The following is a 7,143-nucleotide window of genomic DNA, read 5'->3' on the forward strand; positions in this document are numbered from 1 at the left end:
AATTGCCAATCTTAAACAAAAAACTGATGCAATGGAAGGACCGAGACCTCACCATGACAGGGAAGGTGCTGGTCATCAAAGCCAAGCTCTTGCCTGTCTTGAATTTTCTGGCTTCTACCTTCCCAATCCCACACCGTGTTGCGGCGGTGGTGAGGAGATTGATGTTTCAATTTCTATGGAGTGGGAAGCAGGAAAGACAGAAGAGAAATAATGTACAGGCCGCTACTCTCAGGGGGGAAGTCTATCCCAGATATTGCTACGAAGCTGCTGTGCATTTTCCTGGCCTCTGTGCTGAGAGGCTTTGCAACAGCGCCTGTAGCGCGTACCTGGACTTATTTTTCCAGGCTCTGGGTAGGTAGGGAGGTGTTCAGAGTGTGGGGTGTCAGACCCAAGCTGGATGTCCCACTCTCTGACACATGCCCTGCAATTTATGGGACAGTTAAAAGTTTTCACCCAATTGGCCATATTCCCCTCCGAGATGTCAGCGTCCAAAAACTGGAAGATTTCGTTGCACCCCAGAACAATAGGCAGACCCCTGTGGGCATTTTAACATCAGCCCAAACAAGGACAGTGTGGAAACACACATCCTCTAAGTTTCTGTGCAACATTCACAGAGATTTAGCCTGGAGTGTCGTCCACCAGTGCTTACCGGTACGAACTTTCTTGTACCGTAGGGGCCTCACCCCCAGCCCTCGCTGCGTTAGGGTGGGCTGCGGCGAGGAGGAGACTGTGACCCATCTCCTGTGGTCCTGCTTTTTTGCTAAGGCCTTCTGGGCACAGTTTGAAGATTGGTTGCAGGCTCTCTCGCCCCAATTTACCCTGACCACTGCTTTCGTCATATACGGCATCTCTCCTGTCAAACTTCCTCCTGACGTGTTTGACAGGATCTGGGCCGTGGTGAACAGTGGGAAAGACGCCCTGTGGAGAGTGAGGAACATGGGGCTGTTCAAAGGCATCGAGGTCCCAGTCAAGGCAGCAGGTAGCCTGGCCCTGTTCATCACCCGAGAGAACTATTACCTCAGAGATCTGTGGAGAGAAGGGAGGGAGGAAGCAGAAAATCTGTGGGAAATAGAGAGCATAGGTCAATATCTCAAGAAACTAAGGAAAACATGATCATGTTTAAGTAAAGAATGTGATTTGCACCAGAAAAAAAGAAAATTGTTGCTATGTAACTGGTACCGTGTCAAAATGTAATGAGATGTGATCATATATACTGTTTTAAGTATGTATATTAATGTAAAGCTTTCTAATTTGTGATGTCCAGTATTTTTTTTGTGAAGTTCTTAAAAAAAAAATCGGTTCACCCAGAGCGAGGCTCGGCCATTGCACTCCGGCTGTGCTGACCCCTGCGAATTCCCCAAATGTGGGAATCTCGACTGCATAATTTCTGGTAGTGGGGGACTGCGTTCGCGCTCTCCCCTGATGTGCTTGGTCCAATATCAGATACGGAAGAGTTACGACATCACGAGCTGCGATAGGATCCCAGTTCGAAAGGAGTCGATGCCACTGCTGGTTCCCGGTTTCTTTTAGTTAGAGGTCCGGAGAAGCATTTCAAGCTGGTTACACTACTCCTTCAGGACATTCAATCCCTTTTCAAAGTCAGTCGTTTTGCTGTAGTCTGCATTATTTAGGCTGATTATCGAGGTTAGCCTTTATTTGGTCATGGGGGCCTCGGTACTGTATGCTAATTCTCAAGACAGTTTCACCCGTTTTCTGATTGCTAGGTTCTGTACCAGTGCAGACATGTCAAACAGTGAATGGCTGTACCTCTATTGTATCCGTGCTCAATGAATGAAATCAGTAATAAATGAATATATGTATAGTTATACGAAAAACAAGTGGTTTATCGACTCATCTTCATTTGCAGATTTAGAAGCAGCTTCGATATTCGTTTTACAAACGGGTTTTTTTTTATATGGGTCACACACATGCCATAGCAACAAAACATCTCTAGAGATGAGGCTATAGATCACCTTTCCATCCTCCAGGTTTTCCTCCCAAAGCATACGGCACCAACGGCGACCCCTGCTGGCCGAGAGAGCAAAAGCTTGAAAACCTGGTATTCTTAGGCGGTCTCCCATCCAAGTACTAACCAGGCCCAACCCTGCTTAGTTTCCAAGATCAGACGACATCAGGCGCATTCAGGGTGGTGTGGCCACAAGCGAAAGCCTTGGCGCCTGAGTCGCTACTTGAAGCTGTGTGTGGCTGGGGCTCTGTACCCCCCGAGCGGGACTGAAGGATCGTTCGTGTGCAACTCTTTGGAAAGGAGCCTCTTTCCAAATCGCATTGCGTACCTGGATGTTGGCGAATGTGCTCCCTTGTGTTGGCTTGTCCCGCACTGGAGGAGAACAAACAAACTGCACGGAGGAGCACAAGGCAAGTCTTCACAAGACAAAAACCTCCAGTGCACAGCACTCTGAAAACATTTCTGGGCTGTCACGTGTTTATTTCAGCACATAAAGCACACCAGTCCAACACGTCGGCCGGGCGCGCGGCGCCTCCGCCCTCTTGTGGCCTTGCGGCGTCAGAGCAAGAGGCTCCTTCTCGCTGCCTTTCCGCTGTGTTGCAGAGCCCCAAGAGGGAACCTGGAGCGCACACTTTGTGGGGGGCGGGGGACTGCGTTCGCGCTCTGCCCCCGGTCTCTTGCGCGAGTACTAAATCTCACGGCGCCAGCCAGCGGCCAGGAGACAAATACAATATCGCGGGACAGGGGGGCCTCGTCATTGATTGTTACATATGAGACGGGGATTAGGAGGAGACCCAGACTGATTGGTAAAGGGGAACACTAACACCAGAGAGAGACTCTTCTTAATGGCCAAGGAGGGTCGGGACCTCGGTTTTATGCCTCCCCCGAAGGACGGCGCCTGTTTGTGCAGCAGAGTGTCGCAATCAGGATGCTGGGGCATAAGAAAGCCACACAGACCGCAGGGTGAGCGCTCCCTACTGGTCCCAGTCACACCTCTTGTAGGAGCAGCAGCAACCTGAGCTTTTCCGGGGGGAATCTCCCATCCGGGTGCCGGCTAGGCTCACACCTGCTGGGCTGCCGTGGGTGAGCCCAGTCGAGAGTCGCAGGGTGAGATCTAGTCACCGGGGAGAAACGATACAAGCGAAGGATTACTCGACTCCCAGCACTTGAAAAGACCGACAAATGACTCGTTCCCACCGGAGCTGAAGGTACCTGCATGTGTCGTGTCGTCTTCTTCCCCCGCCCCGCTGTGTTTGCTGTATTGTCTTTGAAGCCGGCCCCCAAGACGAGACGGGCTGTTCCTGTGCCCCAATTAACACTTTACAGGTGCCATTCCCCGGCATTGTGGCCATTGTCGGTGGTCACACGCGATAAGATAAGGTGGAGGAGAGCGGGGCATGCCCAGCGCCAGACATTCGAGGAGGGGGCTGTGCGAGGTGAGGTGAGGTGCGACACGCCGGAGCCCCGAAGCTGCTAATGCGGAGCACTTGTTGAACTGGCATTGAAAGGACGTGTGCGCACGGAGCGAGCCTTCCCTGCGGCGGAGCGTGGAAACTTTCTCCCCGCGCTGCAGGAGTTGTGTGCGCTGCAGCGGTGCTGAGAGAACAGCACAGAAGGCAGCAGGCTCTGGAGAGCGGGTAAGAGACGGAGCCTTGTGGGCAGGCGAGCAGGCCCATTTTTTGGAAATTGCTGAAAAGGCTCCGGTGTTTGTTCGGTGCGTGGCAGGCGCACGACGCGAGCTTGCGTAGCGATTTGCGGGTCTGGTGTTATGCAAATGAGGCCGAATTGCATCCCGGGACATGCTGCGAATGCGCAATGGCGACTGCAGATGTGTAGGAAACGGCGCGCTCGTTTTCTCGTTTTGCCCACCCTTTTGAGTGTTAGTGTGGCGTGTGAGTGTGCGAAAGAGTGGGCCCAGCAGGAGGCGGTGGCGTGCGGGGCGAGGAGCTGGGCTAGGCTGCGCGCTTTGTGCTGTGGGTGCAGGCCGCTTGCAGGGCCTTATACAACTTATACTTACCTGGCAGGGGTGATACCTTGATCATCCTGTAGGTGGAGTAGTTGGATTGTTTTCTTGTTTTGTTAAAGCAGTGTTTGTTTTGCAGTTTACGAAATGGCAACTTTTGGATCCCGCAAGAATGCTGTGCGTTTTGAGCTTTTGGATGACCTCTTCATGGATCGCATGCAGTTCAGCAGAAAAAAGTGTTGCAGAAGGAACTTGGCTTTGAACCTCGGCACTTGGATTTCATCTTCGCTCTCCCAGGTCAGAAAGCATTTGAGGTTGTTTTTGCTACCTATCCTCTGTTTGAACGATGTGTGGATGTGTTTGAGGCAAAAAGAGGGAAAGTTCCTGCCCTTGAGAAGATCAACTTGCAGCCTCTGACACAGAGAGAGAGGAAAACGGTGCATGTTGTTATGTTCTCGGATCTGGCAAAGACGGAGGACATTCACACCTGGCTTAACCAGTACTGCACCGTCCACCATGGAACTGAGGTTAAAGATGTTGATGGTATAAAAACAGGAGCAAGGAAATTCGAGGTTCGCTTGCTACCGGACAGTGTAAATGGAGGCTTAAGGCACCTGCCCTCTACAATCCGGCTGGGCACCTGCAATGGCTATGTTTTTTATGTGGGACAACCAAAGGTGTGTCAGCGCTGTGGTGCTGTGGGACACCTGGCATCGTCCTGCACTGTGAAATGCTGCAAGACCTGTGGCAAACAGGGACATTTAGCCTCTGACTGTTCAATGCTGCCAAATTGCAATTTATGTGGCTCGGAAGGACACGTTTTTAAGAACTGCCCTCACGCCTACGCCAATAAACTCAAAATGAGAAAGGATGAGGCAGTGCTTGTTTCAGCCAAACCGGCCCGAAAATCCAAAGCAAGTAACAAGTCAAACAAAGAACCCTTGTTGGACAAAGACTCTCAGCCTCCAGCCAGGATCAGTCCTGCTGTGGCTCCGGGGCCGGTGGAAGAGAAATCCACTACGCCCCCACAACTGCAGACTGCACCAGACAAGCACGAGGGTTTGAAAACCCCCGAGAACAGCGAGGACCCCTCCCCCACTCCTGCTCCTCAGAATGAGGGCCAGTGTGGGGCCCCCCGGTGGAGTGGGTCCAGCGAGGATACCCAGGATTCAGCGGAGCTGCTTTTCTCAGACTCTGCAAGTGCTAGAGATGTCCTCCTCTCCTCCATCCAGTCCATCACGGAGGATCTGCAGCAGCTGGTGGGTGAGGGGGAAGAGGAGACTGGTGCATCGGCTGCACCTGTTTCCCCTCAGTGCTCCCAGGAGCTGGACTTGAGGAAAAGGAAAAATGACTCTGTTTTCTCCCCGAGCGAGGAGGAAGGAGAGCATGGTGATGGGGACAGCTGGAACCCCTCCACCCCTCCCTCTACCCCTTTCCTTGAAATGGACTCCGTGAACGCTTTTACTGCTGCCACCCTGATGAAGGCTCATTCAGAGGATGGCTGGCAGGAAATTGGTAAGAAGAAAAAGAAAAAGAAGTAAATCAAGAGAGGTATAAAAGCTTTGAAGATAGGTGGGATAAAGGGCCTTCTGATTGGTCAGGGGACAATAACAACAGAACCTCTGGCGTGGCCATTCTTTTCAAAGGATGGGCATTCAAATTGAAAAGTATTCAGAGGGTCATAGATGGCAGGTTGCTGTGTGTGGATGTGGAATGGGGGACCGTTAACCTGCGTCTAATCAATGTGTATTGTCCTACTGACGTGGGAGGAAGGGTGGAGCTACTCAAAGCACTCTCTCCCCTATTGTTATGTAGCACAGACGTGATAATGGGAGGGGATTTTAATTGTATCTTAGAGCACACAGATAGGCAGTCTAGCTCTCTGATAAAATTGGATTCCAGCTCACTGGCCCTGCAAAACTTAGTCCAAGACTTTAAACTCTCAGACACATATAGATGTATATATCCCACAACAGCAGGATATACATGGTCAGGGAGGAATCAGAATTGACTATTGCTTTGTCTCAGAGAGAGTGAAAGTTGTTGGGGTCACTCTTCAGCCTGTCTTCTTCTCAGATCATCAGGCTTTAGGGTGTAGAGTGGAACTCCAGGGCGGGACTGTCTTTGGCCCAGGCCTCTGGAAACTCAACACAAAGCTGCTAGAGAACGAGGGGGTAGTATCCCGCTACAAGGAGAAACTATCACAGTGGCTGTCCTTGCAGTGTCTGTACGGGTCAGTAGGAGAGTGGTGGGAGGAGGTGAAGGTGAGGACAAAGGCCTTTTTCATGGCTGAGGGAAGGAAGGCTGCTGCCAGACGGAGAGGAGTGCTAGCCAGGAAACAGAGGCAGCTGCAGCGTCTCTACACGATGCTGCACAGTGGCTTCGATGTGCTCGAGGATATCACCCTTTTAAAAAAGGACATCCGGAGCATCGTTCATCGTTGATGAACGACAGAGGCCACTCCGACCTCTTCTCGGTTTTCTTCAATGACTTAATAAGGATCTTCTTCACATTCGCCCATGCAGGGGAAGCCAGTTACACCAAAGCAAACGCAGGAAAGTGCAATTCAAACAGAGACCAGGAGGGACTTGTTTACACCCAGAGTGGTCGGAGAATGGAACAATGCGCCCAGCCCTGTTGCTGGAGCCGATTTTTGATGAGATCTTGGGCTCACTAAGAGGCCCCCACTGGATGCTAATCTTTCTGTTGTTCTTGCAGGTCCTGCGCTGCATTTGAGCCGACAGAGCTCGTCCTGGTCTGTCGCCACAGCCCAATTGCAAATGATCGGCTCCGCGCACAGAAGGAACGTGCGTTTGGTACAAGAGTGCATGAAGGCACCGGAAATACATTGGCAACAAATGATCGGTCGCTCAAGACCTCTGTGAAGTACAGGAGCGTGCAAAACGAGGCTGTTTCCGCCCAGTTTCGAACCGGGGACTTTTCAGGTGTTAGGCTGACGTGACAGCCGCTACACTACGGAAACCTGCAGGGACTGCTGCTTGTGTCTCGCTTGCGTTTCAGGCTGAGAAAGGGACTTTCACTTTAGGAAGGGGGCCCTGCAGAGAGGAACAGAGGGCTCAATGAAACAAAACGCTGAAACCCGGGATCAAACCAGGGACCTTTAGATCTTCAGTCTAACGCTCTCCCAACTGAGCTATTTCAGCAGTGCGGAGAGCACACACCCACCTGCTCCAGCCTTCCTGTGTTGCGGCAT

General features: G+C 51.6%; 1 non-coding gene and 1 pseudogene across 1 annotated transcript; one reads left to right on the forward strand and one right to left on the reverse strand.

Moving 5' to 3' along the window:
• Positions 1-1,263: 1,263 nt before the first annotated feature.
• On the forward strand, positions 1,264-1,422 carry LOC148663046 (U1 spliceosomal RNA). The gene has a single exon (XR_015937789.1). It is a non-coding gene; the product is annotated as a U1 spliceosomal RNA (small nuclear RNA).
• Positions 1,423-2,045: 623 nt separating this feature from the next.
• LOC148663047 (5S ribosomal RNA) lies at positions 2,046-2,163 on the reverse strand (annotated as a pseudogene).
• Positions 2,164-7,143: the final 4,980 nt, after the last annotated feature.

The sequence above is a fragment of the Lepisosteus platostomus genome, chromosome 5, assembly GCF_059453375.1.
Source record: "Lepisosteus platostomus isolate fLepPlt1 chromosome 5, fLepPlt1.hap1, whole genome shotgun sequence".
Classification (NCBI taxonomy): Eukaryota; Metazoa; Chordata; class Actinopteri; order Semionotiformes; family Lepisosteidae; genus Lepisosteus; species Lepisosteus platostomus.